Source organism: Kogia breviceps, chromosome 9 (genome assembly GCF_026419965.1).
Source record: "Kogia breviceps isolate mKogBre1 chromosome 9, mKogBre1 haplotype 1, whole genome shotgun sequence".
NCBI classification, from domain to species: Eukaryota; Metazoa; Chordata; class Mammalia; order Artiodactyla; family Physeteridae; genus Kogia; species Kogia breviceps.
Genome location: NC_081318.1, coordinates 6,317,268 through 6,335,680, shown reverse-complemented (window position 1 = coordinate 6,335,680; position 18,413 = coordinate 6,317,268). Strand labels below are relative to the sequence as shown.

The window sequence follows — 18,413 nt, the reverse complement described above, 5'->3', positions numbered from 1 at the left end:
AGCATTGAGTCCACGGGGGACAGGCAGGAGGACCCTGGTTCGGGAGTTTTGAATGCTTTAGCCTGTATTGATTCACTGACACCTCACCTTGCTCCAGGAGACCATACGAGGTGACGCTTAAGCCCGCAGGAGATGGGCTGTCACGGGAGGGTCGAAGCAGGAGCCAACCGGCAGGTCGTATTTGAGAGCCCGTTGCACTTGAGAACTTACTCTCTGTGCGGTGCCGGCTGGATCAGAGGGAACAGGGCCACGGGGAGAGCAGGCAGGAGAGGTGGATTAATGAGCTCTTAGTGTCCACGCCGTACATTTGACGAGCCCTCCCTAGCAGCTGTCAGCGGGCCTGTGGCCTCAGCACCTCAGGAATGGAGGGGGAAGGAGGCCCTAGCTTGGGGGAGGCAGACCCGGGGCCCTGAGAACTCCTGTGTCTCCGCTCAGCATCTCCTGAACACCCACCCGGGACCCTTGGGCTTGCCCCCCTTCTCTTTTTAATACACAGGTAATTCGAGATTAGTTGAACCAGAGAGCGTTCCTCCTGACGCCTTAGCCAGCTTCCACCACGCAGGCCAGGGGTGAGGGGCAGCTAACTTTGGCGCATTGAACTGAGCTCTAGGGTTATGGAAGCGGGAAGGGGAGGTGGCCGGGATCTCCTGCTTTGAGGATGGGGACCACTCACTGTGCGGTGCTCCAGCAGCTAACACCCCTCAGCTGCCTGCTGGAGATGGTCACGAGGCCTCTGCAATCCTTTGCAGTCTTCTCCGGTATGCAGGTATCCTCTCCGTTCTGCAAATGAGATCTTCTAGGACGGAGATGGAGTCACTTCCCCAAGGCCACACAGGAGCGGCACAGCCAGGGACTCTGCCTGGTTTTCCAACTCCAGGCCCGGTGCTCTTTCCCTCACACAGATAGGCCGACGGAGCTTTGCTGGGCCAGGCTGGACACCCAGTCAGCCCTTCTGGGTGCCTCTCAGGCCAGGTTTTGGCCTCGAGTTGAACTTTTGGAAGCTTTTCGAGTATCACTTAAGGGTGACCCAGAGCTCTTCTCTCCTGCCGTAGTTTTTCTTCTGAGTGTCTTGAATCCCCAACTGAATGGTGGCTCTTGGAGGGAGGCCCTCCCTTCTATGAGCAGCGTGGATGTTGTGTGTAGGAGAAAGAGGCTCGACCAAGAGAAGACTCCAAAATATTTAAACATGAAAAAAATTTAAGTATACGTTTATTTTATTCTTTTTTAAATAACTCATTTTTTATATAATTAATTAATTTTTGGCTGCGTTGGGTCTTCGTTGCCGCGCGCAGGCTTTCTCTAGTCGCGGCGAGCGGGGGCTGCTCTTCGTTGCGGTGCGCGGGCTTCTCATTGCCGTGGCTTCTCTTGTTGCGGAGCACGGGCTCTAGGTGCGTGGACTTCAGTAGTTGTGGCGCGTGGGCTTCAGTGGTTGTGGCTCATGGGCTCTAGAGCGCAGGCTCAGTGGTTGTGGCGCACGGGCTTAGTTGCTCCGCGGCACGTGGGATCTTCCCAGACCAGGGCTCGAACCCGTGTCCCCTGCATCGGCAGGCAGACTCTCAACCACTGCGCCACCAGGGAAGCCCCTAAATATATGTTGAAATGACAGAAATAATGCGTGCTGGTTATAACACATTCAAATGTGGAAAGGAAGTTGAAGAAATGTGTGTGCCCCCCACCCCTCCCCGAGGTACCTGCTGTTGTCTGTCTGTCTGATGGGTGTCTTTCCCATCTGCTTTCTCTCCTATATATATCTACTATCTGCTGTTCCACGATTGATGATTCTCTTGGCGTTTCACAGCGAAAGTGGGGCTTCTGTGGGAAGTACTCCACTGGGAGAAGGGGAACCAGAGTCACAGCTTCAAGAAAGGCATCTGCGTTCATGCACCCGTCCGGCAGCTCCCTGCGGGACAGTTGGGATCCCTGGGTTCTCATTCCTGTTCTGCCGCCAACTGGCTGTGAGAACTCGGGCAAGTCTTGAAGGCGCCCCCAAAAGCCCCCCGGCCTGTTCTCCTAGAACCCAGTTCTGGTTTCATCTGCACGGCTCGCCGTGACCCCGCCCTCGAGCATTTGGAGCACCTCAGTCGTGGGTCCCTGGTCCAGGGAGGGCAGACTCCGTTCCGTGGGAGGTTCTGAGGCTGCCTTGTGCGCAGCATATGACACACGCTGCCCGGCAGCCCTCCGGGAGCCGGTCGTCGCCTCTGTACCCGAGTTTCCTCAGGTGAGAAGGAGGGGTGGTGACAGTGTGATGGGGGTTAGGCGTGGCCGGCGCCGAGCGCGGTTCCTGGCCCAGAGCAGGCACCCAGTGCGTGCTCGTGGTGAGCTGAGAGGTGATCCAAGCCTCCTGGTACCTAGATCTTTGCACACTTGTCTGATTATTTCCTTTGGACAAATTCCCAAGTGGAAGAAAACAGTGGGGCCGTCGGGCACGCACGACCTTTTGGGGACTTTCTCTGTGTGCCTCACTGCCCTGCAGGAAGGCCCTTTCCGTTTCCCTGGGGCAGAGACTGCCTGTTCCCTGCCCACCGTGTCCACTTGAAAGGTGAAGAGAAATGATGAAATGATTTTTGTTGTTGTTTTATCTTGTATCTGATTACTAGTGAGCGTCAACATGAAACATAATGTTTTTGGTTTTTGTATTTTGTTGAATTCCCTCCGTATCCTTTATTCATCTTACTCGTGGTTTGTTACTCTTTTTCTTAATATGTGTAAGATAGTTTTGTTTTTGTTTTTGTTTTTTGTTGACTGTGCGGTATGTGGGATCTTAGTTCCCCAACCAGGGATCGAACCCACACCCCCTACAGTGGAAGCCCAGCGTCTTGACCACTAGACCGCCAGGGAAGCCGCTGTGTAGGACAGTTTTAATCTGCAAACATAGATCAGGCATACATTGCTGTTTGCTGGAGGGGAGCCGCGGTCTTGGTCTCTCTGGCGGCACTCTGGCCCTCTCGGGGCCCTGGGCACCGAGGTGAGTGAGCCCACAGCACACGGTCCCAGAGGGATGTATGTGCCTTTGCTGTTTTCGTGCCTGTTTATAGTATGTATTTTCTTTCTCTTTCTTGTTTGTCAGCACCCCTCCTTGCCACTGTTGATGCACCCGCCCACAGCAGTTTCTCTTTTGCCTTTTAATTTGATGCTTTGTTGGCTTGCGAACCTGGAGCCCAAGCTGGTAGAGTGGGATTCGAGCCCAGTCATGGCCTCTCCGTGTGTGTCTGCGGGTCTGTGTGTGCAGCAGGGCTGGGAGGCTGGGAGGGCGGGACCCCACCCGGGGCTCCTGCTCTGCTCCTGGCGGGAGCTCCCGGCCCCTCCTCTGTGTGTGGTCTCTTCCAGGGTGGGGCAGATGCACTTCCCTGACCAGAGAACTTTTTAGGTTAAACAGGCCCTAGATGAAGGCCCTTTGCTAAGAAGCACTGTGAAGATTTGGTGGCTTTCAGTCTCTCTGAAGCCCCACTCGTCTTGGTTATTGTTTCTAGACTCCTCTAGACTGTTTTAGGTTGGATGATGTGGTAGAATGGAGCCTGGTGTCACTCCTTCTCTGTCCCGGTCTGTGCAGGGGAGTGGGTACAATCCGGCTCCAGAGCCAGGCCGCCTAGATTTACATCCCTGACACTTAGTAGTGGTGTAACCTGTCTGCGTCTTGGCTTCCTTGCTGCTAATATGTTTACGAGCACCCATCTCATGGTGTAGGTGTGACAGTGAAGTATGTTAACGCGTGCAAAGCTTTTAGACCAGCCCCGGCCCCTCGGAAGTGTTCACGGTGGCTCCAGCCTTTGCAGGGCTGCGGAGAGGACTCGGGGGGAGGGAGTGTCCCTCGTGGCACCTGCAGCGGTGGCTCCGCAGTCATGTTCCCTGAACCCGAGCAGGCAAACGGGAGAACCTGGTGAGGCAGAGTTTGGGGTAAGTCGGTTGAGCCTGGCAGGCCCCAGGGAGGGGTGCCAGGTCCGGACTTGTCTGACGTTCCAGCTGATTGGAGCAGACCCAGGACGACAGCTGGTCACAAGGAGTGTGTCACACAGGCACCCAGCATTGCTTTCATCTGAATGCTTGCCCCGTCGATTAAAGTATTTCCTCTAGGGGTTTCCCTGGTGGCGCCGTGGTTGAGAGTCCGCCTGCCGATGCAGGAGACACGGGTTCGTGCCCCGGTCCGGGAAGATCCCACATGCCGCGGAGCAACTAAGCCCGTGAGCCGTGGCCGCTAGGCCTGCGCGTCCGGAGCCTGTGCTCCGCAATGGGAGAGGCCACAACAGTGAGAGGCCCGCATACCGCAAAAAAAATAAAATAAAATAAAAATAATAATAAAGTATTTCCTCTAATTCAGCACCAATTACACATGTGAGTCATGTGTAAATTTTCAAGTAGCCATATGAAGAAAGTAAAAAAAAAATTATCTTTAATAATGCGTTTTATTTAACCCATTGTATCTGAAATATTCTCATTTCAGTGTGCAATTAACAAATTAATATAACTGGGCTTCCCTGGTGGTGCAGTGTTAAGAATCCGCCTGGTTCGAGCCCTGGTCCGGGAAGATCCCACATGCCGCGGAGCAACTAAGCCTGTGTGCTACAACTACTGAGCCTGCGCTCTGGAGCCCGGGAGCCACAACTACTGAAGCCCGCACGCCGAGAGCCCGTGCTCCTCAACAGGAGAAGCCGCCGCAATGAGAAGCCCGCTCACCGCAATGAAGAGTAGCCCCCGCTTGCTGCAACTAGAGAAAGCCTGCGCGCAGCAACGAAGACCCAACACAGCCAAAAATAAAAATAAAATAAATTAATTAATATAACTATTTTATTTTATTATAAATTTATTTATTTGTTTTTATATTTGGCTGCGTTGCGTCTTTGTTGCTGCACGTGAGCTTTCTCTAGTTGCGGCGAGCAGGGGTATTCTTCATTGTGGTGTGCAGGCTTCTCACTGTGGTGGCTTCTCTTGTTGCGGAGCACAGGCTCTAGGTGCGCAGGCTTCAGTAGTTGTGGCACGCGGGCTCTAGAGTGCAGGCTCAGTAGTTGTGGCACGTGGGCTAAGTTGCTCTGTGGCATGTGGGATCTTCCCGGACCACGGCTCGAACCCATGTCCCCTGCATTGGCAGACGGATTCTTAACCACTGCGCCACCAGGGAAGCCCCAATATAACAGTTTTTAATGAGACATCTTACATTCTTTTTTCAACTAAGTCTTCAAACTGTGTTTCACCCGCTCAGTGCCTCTCCATTTGGAGTGGCCGCATTTCAAGTGCTCAGGAGCCATGCATGGCCAGTGTCTCTGGTGTTGGAAGAACAGCTCTAATTTTAGCCTATAAGGTAACAAACGAATTCCTGTTTGTTGGAAAAATTGAATACAGAAGTATATCCTTTTGGATTCATCTTTCTAAAGTATCGTATTAAATTTTTTTTTTTTTTTTTTTTTTTTTTTTTTTGTGGTACACGGGCCTCTCACTGTTGTGGCCTCTCCCGTTGCGGAGCACAGGCTCCGGACGCGCATGCTCAGCGGCCACGGCTCACGGGCCCAGCGGCTCCGCGGCACGTGGGATCTTCCTGGACCGGGGCATGAACCCGTGTCCCCTGCATCGGCAGGCGGACTCTCAACCACTGCGCCACCAGGGAAGCCCTCGTATTAAAATTTTTTAAGTAACGTGCCTTTCATGTCTATCCTGCCATTTTCATTCAGTCATTCAACAAACACTCCTGAGTACCTGCTCAGGCTGTGGTGATGGGTAGCAGATAAATCTGTTTAGAAGGGTTACTGAAGTCACAGTAGTTTTTTGTCGCCGTGGATTTTTTTTTTTTTTTTTTTTGCGGTACGCGGGCCTCTCACTGTTGTGGCCTCTCCCGCTGCGGAGCACAGGCTCCGGACGCGCAGGCTCAGTGGCCACGGCTCACGGGCCCAGCCGCTCCGCGGCATGTGGGATCCTCCCGGACCGGGGCACGAACCCGCGTCCCCCGCATCGGCAGGCGGACTCTCAACCACTGCGCCACCAGGGAAGCCCTCACCCTGGATTTTCTTAAAACCCGGAAGCACAACTACTGTTGCGGGGGTTTGGCCCCGAAACGTGTTCCTGTCCGGGGTTCTCAAGTTCTGGAACCAAAATTCACACAGTTTTGCTCAAGGCAGAAGGTGGGGAGTGAGCCCAGAGCCCGCTCTTTTGCAAGAAGCTGGAGGAGAGGGCGCGTGTCTGCTGGGGGGATCGCGTCCAGGCCCCTCTCAGTCAGTGTATTGGTTGAGAATGGGTTGCCGACGGCCCCAGCGTGGCTCGCGGCACTAGGGTTTGGAGGTTTCATCCCACGTGGCTGCCGCTCTGCTCTCCTGACGTCCCCGCCCGCCCCCTCTGCATCACGGCCCAAGGGTAATCCTGAATTAGGGTGAGGGGAAGGGAGTGGCAGGGAAAGGCTCTTCCGTCCGCTTGGGGGCAAGGGCCGGTGGGCCCGGCCGAGAGTGGACATGCCAGACAGAGAGCCTGTCGCCGGGCAGAGCTCACGGGAACAGCACAGTCCCCGCACTGGCTGGTCTCTGCGCACCCTCCTCACGCTTGACGGACTGAAGTGCTGGACTGTGAAGTGCAGAGCACTCGAGAATAGGGTGCCGGGAACAGGGTGCCGATTATGTAGGCCGGCCGCCCGGCCAGCCGTGCAGACTGTAAGCCCCGCCCCTCGCTCTGCGGACCAGAGAGGGTGGAAGCCACCTACCAGGGGTTCAAGGTCACTGTTGAGCAGCAGGGCGGGTGGAAGCCACCTACCAGGGGTTCAAGGTCACTGTTGAGCAGCAAGGCGGGGTGAGGCCCCGGGCCTTTGCACTTCACGCCGTAGTCTCCTTCCAGCGCGCAGGAGAGGTGGGCCGGGTGATCCTGGCCACGTCCCTTCAGCCGTGACCCACAGCAGGTGTGCCAGGACGCGTCACCAGCAAAGTCACAATATTCCCCTCCCCCCATGCTGGTGTCTTAGGCCGGAGCTGTTTCTGCAAGCTTCTTTTTGGTTTGTGTTTTGTCTTTACGCTGAGTAACGTGTATATGATGGCAAACAGTGCGTGAACGTACACATACTCTCTGAAAACACGTGGCACAGAATAAGGCCCCTCCCAGCCAGCGGCCTGGGCTGGCTTCCTTGCTCTGTCCCTCAGTCCACTTCCGGGCCCTGAAATAAGGAGACCCTCCCCCTCCCCGCTCTGCTTGGAGATGAGATGCTTGTGGAGCCACCCAGGAAGCAGCATCCTGTTGTACTGCATTCACCAACCCCCTCTTGTTAACCTTTGTCCGGGGAGCCGGCAGGGAACCTGCCAGTGGGCTGGGCTGGGCAGCTCTCTGCCTTTAGCAGGCCCTCGGTGACTTGACATCTTGGCTGGGATGTCCTGATGGCCCTCCAGCCAACCCAGAGAAGACAGAGCCCATCACCCTGCGGAGCTCTCATTCCCTCCCAGGCTGTCACTCTCTGGGGTGGGGCCGGGGGGCGGACACGCCATCCTGAAACCGTGTTAACGGGCTCTCACCTCCCTTCCTGGGTACCCCCCATCCCCTGCCGGCTGTGGCCCTTGGGCCGCGCTTCTCTCAGTGGGCCCTGAGCGCACGGCAGCCCCTCCAGGGCCGTTACTGCCCTTTACCTGAGAGAAGAGCTGGGGCCTAGACCTGCCTCTGTCCAGCTCCATCGCCCACCTTTCCCGTTCGAGGCCCTGGTCTGTTGGCTGTCCCTCCCCAGCCCCTAGTCTCCCCTGGCCTGGTCCCTCGTGGGGCCTGGCGCAGTGGGTGCTCTCCCCCCGCTGGCCCCAAGCTGGTGTCGGCCTCATCTGCTGCTCTCCTTCTGGATACTGAGCCAGTGGCCGGTGGGCCTCGGGCCCCCAGCCCAGTACTGGCCTGGCAGGTACCAGTGATCAAGGGCCCACCCTGCTCTGTACCCAGCCCAGGGGCCCTGCCGGACCTGGAGGTGGCTCAGGGAGCCCTCGCCTGTATCACCCTGCTCCGTCCCCTCCAGGACCACGGTGCTGCCCGCGGGGCCCCCTCCCAGCCTGCTGGCCCCGAGCAGCCAAGGGCAGGGGGCCCGTGGGCTGTGAGGGCCCTGAGGTGGAGCTTTGCAGCCCCCAGAGCAGGGTGGGGAGGGGGCCGTCTGTGGAGGGGCCTAACTTCTCTCTCTGAGGCCTGTGCCTCCCCACGGGGTCCGGGCCGCGAGCCTGTGCCTCACCAGCCTGGGGTGACCAGGAGGAGGGGGGCGGCGCGTGGAGTTCTCTGCCCTCTTCCTCCAGGGGTCAGAGCTGGGTCAGAGCTGCCAGGTCCTCCAGAGCGAGGTGTCTTGCTTTCCGGCATGTGCTTCTGACTGGTCGCCCTAAACCCCGCGACCTGCCCGAGGAGAAAGCTGCCCTGGGTCGCGGCCCCGGGAGGCAGCCACGTTCTGCTCCATCTGTGTGACGCTGGCCTGGCGACAGTGGGTGTGAGGCCAAGGGAGGGACGCCGGCCGCCCCCTGGGTCTCTCCCATGGGTGCAGGGGGAGCAGGCCCCGTGAAGGTCCAGGGCAGTCAGCTGTGCCCAGGTTGGGGGCAGCAATGGCAGAGATACGGAGACCCGGACCCAAGTCCCAACAGCTTAACACAGACCCACTGAGGGGGCAGGGTCCCCGGGGGGCACGGGAGAGGCCTTCCCCTCTGTCTGCAAGAGAAAATCCGTCTTGGAGAGCGAGGGCTGGGTGGTCCGGGCGGAGGGAGCCGTGTGCAGCCGTGGGGTGGTGGGAGGGGGGAGGCCCTTCTGAATTCTGAACTGGGTGCCTTGGGCGTTGCCACTGCCTTTCCTTCCAGGGTGCCCCCCCCCGAACTCGATCAAGGGTACCGTTGATTTCTGCGGCACGCGGGGGTGCGGCCCGGCTGGGAGTGGGCTGAGCGGGGTGCCCCTCTGCGCCGAGCAGGAGAGGACGGGCTGGGTGATGCTGCGTCGTCACCAAAGAAAAACCGTATTTCTGAAAGAGCGCGCCACACACCGGGGCCTCGGCGGGGCTTCTACCCAGTGACCCAGCGTGGGGGGACGCGGGGGGAGCCCTGTGGCGTGCCTGGCTGCTTTGAATGGCACCGCGAGACGCTGTTTTACCAGAGTCGTGATTTTATTATGAAACTTGCTGGCGTAGAGTGTTTTTAAACTATTCAAATGTGCCACCCCACACTCCAGCACTTTGTTTGTGCTGCAGACATCGCAAGATTGACAGCTCTTGCCTCAGGTGCCAGGGAGCTGCAGGGTTCTGAACGAAGGGTGGCTGCATCAGATCTGGTATCTCAGAAAGAACTCAGAAGAATAGCTTTCTTTTTTTTTTCTTTTTGCGGTACGCGGGCCTCTCACTGTCGTGGCCTCTCCCGTTGCGGAGCACAGGCTCCGGACGCGCAGGCTCAGCGCCCACGGCTCACGGGCCCGGCCGCTCCGCGGCACGTGGGATCCTCCCGGACCGGGGCACGAACCCGCATGCCCTGCATCGGCAGGCGGACTCTCGACACCTGCGCCACCAGGGAAGCGCACGAGTAGCTTTCTGTTAGTGCTCCTTATGTGCCAGGCTCCGCCTCCGTGCTTGCTTGTGATTCTTGAGACCCTCCTGGGGTGTTATCATCCCCATCTTGCAGACGGGGAAACTGAGGCACAGCGAGATGTAAAGGGATCTGCCCAAGGCTGCTCGCCTCACAGGGCAGAGGCAGGACCTGGACCCAGGGAGTCCGTCCTCAGGTTCTGTGTTCTGAGCCGGCATCTGCTGCTGCACCGTGAAAAAGATAAAGCTCTTAAAAATACAGAAGAAAGTTAAAAGAATACTGTCTAATCTTGGGATAAGAGGTATCCCCTTAAGCCAGACAGGAAACCCAGAATTTATCGAGGGAAAGACAGATTTTCCCCCAAGCCTTCTATTTTGAAAAATGACCATAGTTAACATTTACCCCATTGGCTTTCCCTCTGTTTCTCACACGCAACATATTTTCATGGAGGTGATGGTCAGTAGTTGTGGGTGCTGACTCCCAGGCGCTCCAGCAGGCATTTCCTACGAACAGACAGTCCTTCTACATAATGTCATACCAGTGTCACACCTAAAAAGATGAGTGACAACTTTGAACCATCATTGACTAGCTCATCCATAACCCAAAGTCCTCAACTAACCCCCATGTGCCTTATATAATAACCTCTTTGTTTTTCCAAATCAGGACGGCACAGGATCCATCGTGATGCTTTTCCCCATCACACAGACTCTTTTAAAAAATATTTTAAAAAAATTTATTGAAGTATAGTTTATTTATAATGTTCTGTTCATTTCTGCTCTGCAGCAAAGTGACTCAGTTATATATAAATATATTCTTTTTCATATTCTTTTCCATTATGGATTACCGCAGGATAATGAATATAGTTCCCTATGCTTCACAGTAGGAGTTGTTTATCCATCCTGTATATACTGGTTCGCATCTAATAACCCCAAACTCCCAATCCTCCCTCCCCCACCCACACCTCCTTGGCAACCACAAGTCTGTTCTCTATGTCTGAGTCTGTTTCGTAGATAAGTTCGTTGGTGTCATGTTTTGGATTCCACATATAAGTAATATCATATGGTATTCGTCTTTCTCTGTCTGACTTACTTCACTTAGGATGATAATCTCTAGGTCCATCCATGTTGCTGCCGGTAGCATTATTTTATTCTTTTTTTAAAATAAATTATTTTCTTTCATTTTTTTAATTTTTGGCTGCGTTGGGTCTTCGTTGCTGCACGCGGGCTTCCTCTAGTTGCAGCGAGCGGGGGCTACTCTTTGTTGCGGTGCGCGGGCTTCTCATGCGGTGGCTTCTCTTGTTGCAGAGCACGGGCTCTAGGCGCGTGGGCTCTAGTAGTTGTGGCACATGGGCTCAGCAGCTGTGGCACACAGGCTTATTTGCTCCGTGGCATGTGGGATCTTCCTGGACCAGGGCTCGAACCAGTGTCCCCTGCATTGTCAGGCAGATTCTTAACCACTGCACCACCAGGGAAGCCCCTCTTTTTTTTTTTTTTTAGTGCATCTTATTGGAGTATAATTGCTTCACAATGCTGTGTTAGTTTCTGTTGTACAACAAAGGGAATCAGCCATATGCATATATATATCCCCATATCCCCTCCCTCTTGAGCCTCCCTCCCACCCTCCCTATCCCACCCCTCTAGGTGGTCACAAAGCACCAAGCTGACCTCCCTGTGCTATGCGGCTGCTTTCTTCTAGCCGTTTTACATTTGGTAGTGTATATATGTCAATGCTACTCTCACTTCACCCCAGCATTCTTTTTTATGGCTGAGTAGTATCCCATCGTATATATATATACCACATCTTTATCCATTCATCTGTCTATGGACATTTAGGTTGCTTCCATGTCTTGGCTATTGTGAACAGTACTGCTATGAACATAGGGGTGCATGTATCTTTTCGTGTTATAGTTTTGTCTGGGTATATGCCCAGGAGTGGAATTGCTGGGTCATGTGGCAGATCTATTTTTAGTTTTTTGAGGAACCTCCATACTGTTTTCCATAGTGGCTGCACCAGTTTACATACCCGCCAACAGTGTTAAGAGGGTTCCCTTTTCTCCACATCCTCTCCAGCATTTATTATTTGTAGACTTCTTTTTTTAAAATATAAATTTATTTATTTATTTATTTTTGGCTGTGTTGGGTCTTTGTTGCTGCGCGCCGGCTTTCTCTAGTTGCAGCAAGCAGGGGCTACTCTTCGTTGCGGTGCGCGAGCTTCTCATTGCGGTGGCTTCTCTTGTTGTGGAGCACGGGCTTGAGGTGCACGGGCTTCAGTAGTTGTGGCACATGGGCTCAGTAGTTGTGGCTCGCCGGCTCTAGAGCACAGGCTCAGCAGTTGTGGCGCACAGGCCGCTCTGCAGCATGTGGGATCCTCCTGGACCAGGGCTCAAACCCGTGTCCCCTGCATTGGCAGGCGGATTCTTAACCACTGCGCCACCAGGGAAGCCCTGTCGACTTTTTGATGATGGCCATTCTGACCGGTTTATCACACAGACTGTTGAAGAGTCTGGGGGCAGTTGTCTTGTAGAAGGTTGCGCTCTCATTCGGGCGCTGTGGCTGCTTGGCGTTATTTAGCTTGTGCCTATATCCCTCTTGCTGCCCGTGACCTGAAGTGAGCTCAGGGGCTTGATGAGATCCAGGTTAAACCCTTTTGACAGGAATACCTCCTACTGTGTCACATCAGGCCCTGCTGTTGGTGATGTTAAGGACATAATTACCAGATCTCCTAATCCTGAAGGCCCATTGCCTCCCCCTTTGTAATTCATCAGTAATCTGTAGGGTGAGACTTCTGCAACTTGGAAGTCAACTGCTCCCGGCAACTTTCAGTCAGTGGTTTTCAGTGCCTCAGTGATCCTGCCTGAATCTGTTCTGTTGGGGCTGCCACGTGGTGATTGTCTCATCTGGACATTCCTTCCGCAAGTCTTAGCTGGTACTCTTCTGTCAAGAAGGCCGCCCCTGCCCCCTTTGCCTTTTTTTAGTAACACTCTTGTCTCGTGGATTTTTGTTGTGGTTCTTGTTGTTCAGATGTTATAATCAATTACAAAATTAACAGATTTAATTACACTTTTGTAGAATAGAGTAGGAGAATTGGCTTGCCATGTACATATGCCAGATAAATGGTTAAGATGCCTATTATACAAATAATTCCTCTAAGTTGTTAAGAAAAAGATCTTTAAAACCCCAAAGACAGGGACTTCCCTGGTGGTCCAGTGGGTAAGACTCCATGCTCCCGATGCCGAGGGCCCGGGTTCGATCCCTGGTCGGGGAACTAGATCCCGCATGCATGCCGCAACGAAGAGTTAGCATGCTGCAACTAAGAAGTCCGTGTGCCGCAACTAAGACCCGGTGCAGCCAAAAAACAAAAAAACCCAAAGACAAGTGGACAAAGAATAGGACCAGGCAGACAGTTCAGAGAAGAGGAAATGGAAATTGTTAATGACCATGAAAAGATGCTTAGCCTCAGAGTCATCAGGGAAACACAGATCTGAAGAGCAAGGTACTGGGTTCCTCGTTCAGTAGCAGAAAGTGAGCTGATGACTCTTGATGCTGGTGAGAGTGGCACAGCGGGTGTTCTCGTACGTTGCTGGTGGGGGAACGGGGTTGGGGGGGCAGTGAATTGCTGCCTCCAGTTTGGAAAAGTAATCAGGCACTATCCATGAACATGAAAAATTCATATTTTTCTTTGAACCCAACTTTTCTACTTTGGGGCATGTAACCTGTGGAAAGAAAACACATAGGTGGGACTTCCCTGGTGGTGCAGTGGTTAAGAATCCGCCTGCCAATGCAGGGGACATGGGTTCAAGCCCTGGTCCGGGAAGATCCCACATGCCGCGGAGCAGCTAAGCCCATGAGCCACAACTACTGAGCCTGCGCTCTAGAGTCCGAGAGCCACAACTACTGAAGCCTGCACCCCTAGAGCCCGCGCTCCGCAACAAGAGAAGCCGCCACAATGAGAAGCCCGCGCATAGCAACAAAGACCCAATGCAGCCAAAAATAAATAAATAAATTTATGAAAAAAGAAAAAGAAAGAAAACACATAGGTACACAGGTGTTGATTGCAGCCTTGCTTGTAGCAACCTGAATGGCCCTCAGTAGGGGAACGGTTGGATGATGGATGAGTGAGGCCTGTACCCAGGGACTGGGGAGGCCTGCCAGCGTATTGTGTAAGCAGCTGCTCCCAGGCCGGGCATTGTGGTGAAATGCTAAGTCCCAAGTCCTGGCTTTGGGGACAGGAGGGGACACACTCATTCTGGAAGCTTCCATGTGAAGGAAAGGGAAGGGGGCAGAGGATAAAGAGCAGCTTTCCCAGCGTGTTGTGAATGTGCTTTTATACTGTAAGACATAATTCTAAAAGGAAGGGCAAAGTGCCTGTTTATTAGACTAGTCCTAGCCCACTTTCTTGTTTTGTGTCCCACGCAGAGCTGGAGTTGGAAAGCTGTTGTGACCCAGGGCCGCTGCGGGTGTGGAGGCTCGGGGGCCTTTGGGGGCCGAGGGTTCAGCCGGGAGAGCGCAAACCCACGCGTTTTTCTGGCGAGCCATTTCTTCCCTCACCCAGCCCTATCCCTAGGTGAAACGCTCTTCCGTTTCTTCTGTTTTCTTTGTAGTGTATCCTCTACAAACATTTTAGGAAACAGGGTAAATTGTACATTTTGCAGAAAAATAGAAAGAGGCAGAAAAAAAATCACTGCAGGTCCTAACCACCACAGTTGGCCTCTGTCCTCATTTTGATATGTTCCCTTTTCCCTGCGTTTTTTACCTGGGTCCATGTCACGTACAGTTTTGTATCTTGCTTTTAAAAACAAATGATCACAAGTGTTGTTGCTGTGCTGAGTAAAAAAGTCTCTACAGATGTTATTTTATTATTTACTTATTTATTTGTTCATTTATGGCTGTGCTGTGCAGCCTGTGGGATCTTAGTTCCCCCGACCGACCGGGGATGGAAGCCATGCCCCCTGCAGTGGGGGGTGGAGGCTTCACCACTGGACGGCCAGGGAAGCCCCTGCAGGTGTTATTTTAAGTGGCTGCGTGATGTCCCACCATCTGGAGACACTGTCGCTTACTCCCTTGTTTCCGATTGGTGGACACTCTGGTTGATTTCACTTTTTTGGAAGTGCTGGACTTCTTTGGGCCTAAACCTTTGTGTCCATGTCAGATGGTCTCTGTTGGAGTCCCTGTGGCTAATTTAGTACGAGGGGCAAAGGGCTGAGCTGCTGGGAGAGGGGGGTTGGGCACACGCAGGCTTGCCAGCGCTGGGCCTCACGGACACAAAAGTCATGTTAAGGCTTTGGTAGGTGAGTCGTGGAACTTCATTTTTTTAAAAAATTTAATTTATTTATTTTTGGCTGCGTTGGGTCTTCGTTGCTGCGCGCGGGCTTTCTCTAGTTGCGGCGAGCGGGGGCTACTCTTCGTTGCAGTGCATGGGCTTCTTATTGCGGTGGCTTCTCTTGTTACGGAGCACGGGCTCTAGGCGCGTGGGCTTCAACAGTTGCAGCACGTGGGCTCAGTAGTTGCGGCACGTGGGCTCTAGAGGGCACAGGCTTCAGTAGTTGTGGCTCGAAGGCTCTAGAGTGCAGGCTCAGTCGTCTGGCACACGGGCTTAGTTGATCTGCGGCTGTGGGATCTTCTGGACCAGGGCTCGAACCCGTGTCCCCTGCATCGGCAGGCGGATTCTTAACCACTGCGCCACCAGGGAAGCCCTGGAACTTCATTTTTAATTTCTATTTCTTTGCGTCCCAGGTGAGAGCGAGCGATTTCCACGTGAATTGGCTGTTTGTACTTTCTTTACTTGGTCAAGATTTTATTTATTTTTTTTTTAGCGACATCTGTGTGCTTTGCACGTATTAGTGATATTAACCCATCAGCACAGTCACATTTTTGTCCAGGTGTTGATTTCCCTTTAGTTATATTTCTCTTAGGTTTTTTTGTGGGTTCTTTTACAGTTTTTTTTTAATCATTCAGGACCTTTTTTTTTTTTTTTTTTTTTTGTGATACGCGGGTCTCTCACTGTTGTGGCCTCTCCTGTTGCGGAGCACAGGCTCCGGACGCGCAGGCGCAGCGGCCACGGCTCACGGGCCCAGCCGGTCCGCGGCATGTGGGATCTTCCCGGACCGGGGCATGAACCGTGTCCCCTGCATCAGCAGGCGGATTCTCAACCACTGCGCCACCAGGGAAGCCCAGGACCTTATTTTTATGTAGTGAATCTATCTATCGATCTTCTCTCTCTATCCTTTAAATCCAGGAACCTTGTTGCAAACTGTGCCCTGCCTCCCCCTCCCCCGGGGTCCAGCACAGCTTCCCCTGCGGCTCGGCCGGAGCTCCACGCAGACTCCGCGGCCGGTGGGCTTCCCCGGCTGCCCGGCCAAGCTGTGCAGGGCTCGGCGAGCTTGGGGCGAGGGCTGGCGGCTGAGGTCCGGGGCCTCGGGGAGGAGGCGGGCTGAGCGAGGCCGTTGCACAGAGGAGCACAGGTGAAGGTGCCGGGAGGTGGGGGTGGAGAAGGTCCGCCCGCGTGGGGTCTACAGGCTGTGGACGGGCGTTTGTGAAAACGGATTGCAGGGGCCCCTCCACCTCTGCCTTGCGTGTCGTCCCCACTCGTGCAGGGTGCAGTCGGCCACGCGGCCGCCAGGGCTCCCTCCCGGGTGGCCTCCCGTGAGCGCCCACGCGGTCACCAGGGTTCCCTGACGCTGTTTCACAGCGATGGTGTGGCCGGGGGGCCAGGCCTGAGAGCTGACGGGCCGGTGGGGCGGTGAGTTCTCAGGCTGAAGACACATGAGAGTAGAATTAAGAGGAAAGAAAGCCTGGGTCCCTGGTGCCGCTGAGGTCGCCCGTGCAAGGCCTCTCGCCGCCGCAGAGATGCGCTGCGTCGCCTCCTACCTGCCGGCCGCCCTCGGGGACAGCGCCTCCCCCAGCGCCAAGGACATCGAGAAGCTCCTGGACGGCGCGGCACCGAGGCGTACGATGACCGGCTCAACGAGGTCGTCTGTGAGCTGAACAGAAAGAACATCGAGGGCGTCGTTGCCCGGGGTATCGGCATGCTGGCCGGCGCGCCCGCTGCCGGGGCTGTGGCCGTCTCCACTGCCCCAGGATCTGCAGAAAGACGAGAAGGAGGAGGAAGCCGGGGAGTCAGACGGCGACGTGGCGTTCGGTTGGTGCGACTAGAGTCCTGCTCCCCTGCAAATAAAAGCACCACCCCCCTTTTTTGGCCTTGCCACGTGGCTTGGGGGATCTTAGTTCCCTGACCAGGGATCAAACCCGGGCCCCCGGCCCTCGGCAGTGAAAGAGCGGAGCCCTCACCACTGGACCACCAGAGAATTCCCCATAAAACTTTTTTTACATTAAAAGAAAAAAAAAAGAGGAAAGTCTGAAACCCAACTGCCAGGCGCCAAAGCTCTGAGCGCCACTCCCAGTCGCGCTGTGATGCCGGAGGACTGGCGGGACTGGGAATGCTTGCTGGTGTTGAGCGGGGGAAAAAAGTGTGCAGCTGAACCGGCTGCACGGGACGGGGGGTAGCCCTGTGCCCCCAGGGGCCTCATCTGCTTGTCGCCGCCCCGCTGCAGTCCTGTGTGTGGCCCAGGTGGCGCTGGGCAGTGGACCCCCTGCGGGGGGAGGTGGGGAGGGTGTGTCTCACAGTGGGAAATTAACTGTCACACGTTGCTGGGTACCTGAAGGGCTCAGGAAGATGGCAGTCGCCCAGGGAAGCGTCTTCACTGCAGGAGGGCAGTCTGACCTCAGGCCCGGGCTGGCCGCCCTGGGCTCTGTCTAATGGCGTGAACGTGAGGTGTGCCGAGGGCCCGTCAGCCCCAGACGGCGCCCCTTTTGCCTGTCGAGGTGGCCTAGCAGGGCTGGCTCGGGAACCTGTGTCAGCCCCTCCTACTGATCCAGGGCGGGGAGAGTGGGGTTTGGGGGCAGGAGTTTGTTTGGAAGGTGGTGGGTGAGGAGGAACCTTGGGGGGTCTTTTGGGAAGGAGGTTCCCTTGCTGGGAAGGGCGAGGCGGGGCCACCCCGACGTGGGTACCAGGGCAGGAGGAAAGGAAGACGGGTGAGGGCTGCCTGCAAGATGAACTTGTGTGCCAGCAGAAATCTCACCAGGCTCAGCAGGCCCCAGGGCTCGGGGCCAGGCAGGTGGCCTAGGTTGGAAGGTCAGCTTCAGCCACCTACCAGCCCTCACCTTAGGCACGTTACTTGGCCCCTGTGCCTCAGCGTCCTCATCTGTAAAATGGGGAGATTACCGGTACCTTTCAGGCTTCCCTGGTGGCGCAGTGGTTAAGAATCCGCCTGCCGATGCAGGGGACACGGGTTCGAGCCCTGGTCCGGGAAGATCCCACGTGCCGCGGAGCAGCTAAGCTCGGGCGCCACAACTACTGAGCCCACGTGCCACAACTACCAAAGCCCGCGTGCCTAGAGCTCGTGCTCCACAGCAATGAGAAGCCTGCGCGCTGCAAAGAAGAGTACTCCCCGTTCGCCACAACTAGCGAAAGCCCATGCGCAGCAACAGAGACCCAACGAAGCCCCCCCAAAAACCCAACCAAACAAAGAAACAAAACAGTACCTTTCAGGACTTCTCTGGCGGTCCAGTGGTTAGGACTCCAAGCATCCACTTCAGGGGGCACGGGTTTGATCCCCGGTCGGGGAACTAAGATCCCGTGTGCCGCGAGGTGTGGCCAATAAATAAATAAATAAATAGTTCTTTAAAAAAGAAAACCAGTACCTTTCTCAGAGGGGTTAAATGGTTTCGTGTGTGTGAACTGCTCAGAGTAGAGCCTGTCATGTTCGGCAAGTGGCCATTATTACCGGGTGACCAGTGCCGTGCCCTGTGGCTGCTGCCTTGGGTGTATAGGGCACCAAAATGGCTCTGTCGTCCCCAGGGCTGGCCGAGTCTGGCTCTGAGCCACAGGGGCAGGTATCTGTGACCTTTCTGTGCCCGGGAGCTCAGGATCCCATGAGGC

At 55.0% G+C, this 18,413-nt stretch overlaps 1 protein-coding gene and 1 pseudogene across 8 annotated transcripts in view; both read left to right on the top strand.

Moving 5' to 3' along the window:
- AGAP3 (ArfGAP with GTPase domain, ankyrin repeat and PH domain 3) overlaps positions 1–18,413 on the top strand; it is a 60,004-nt gene that overhangs the window by 5,162 nt on the left and 36,429 nt on the right. The window lies entirely within an intron of this gene.
- LOC131762904 (large ribosomal subunit protein P2 pseudogene) lies at positions 16,302–16,978 on the top strand (annotated as a pseudogene).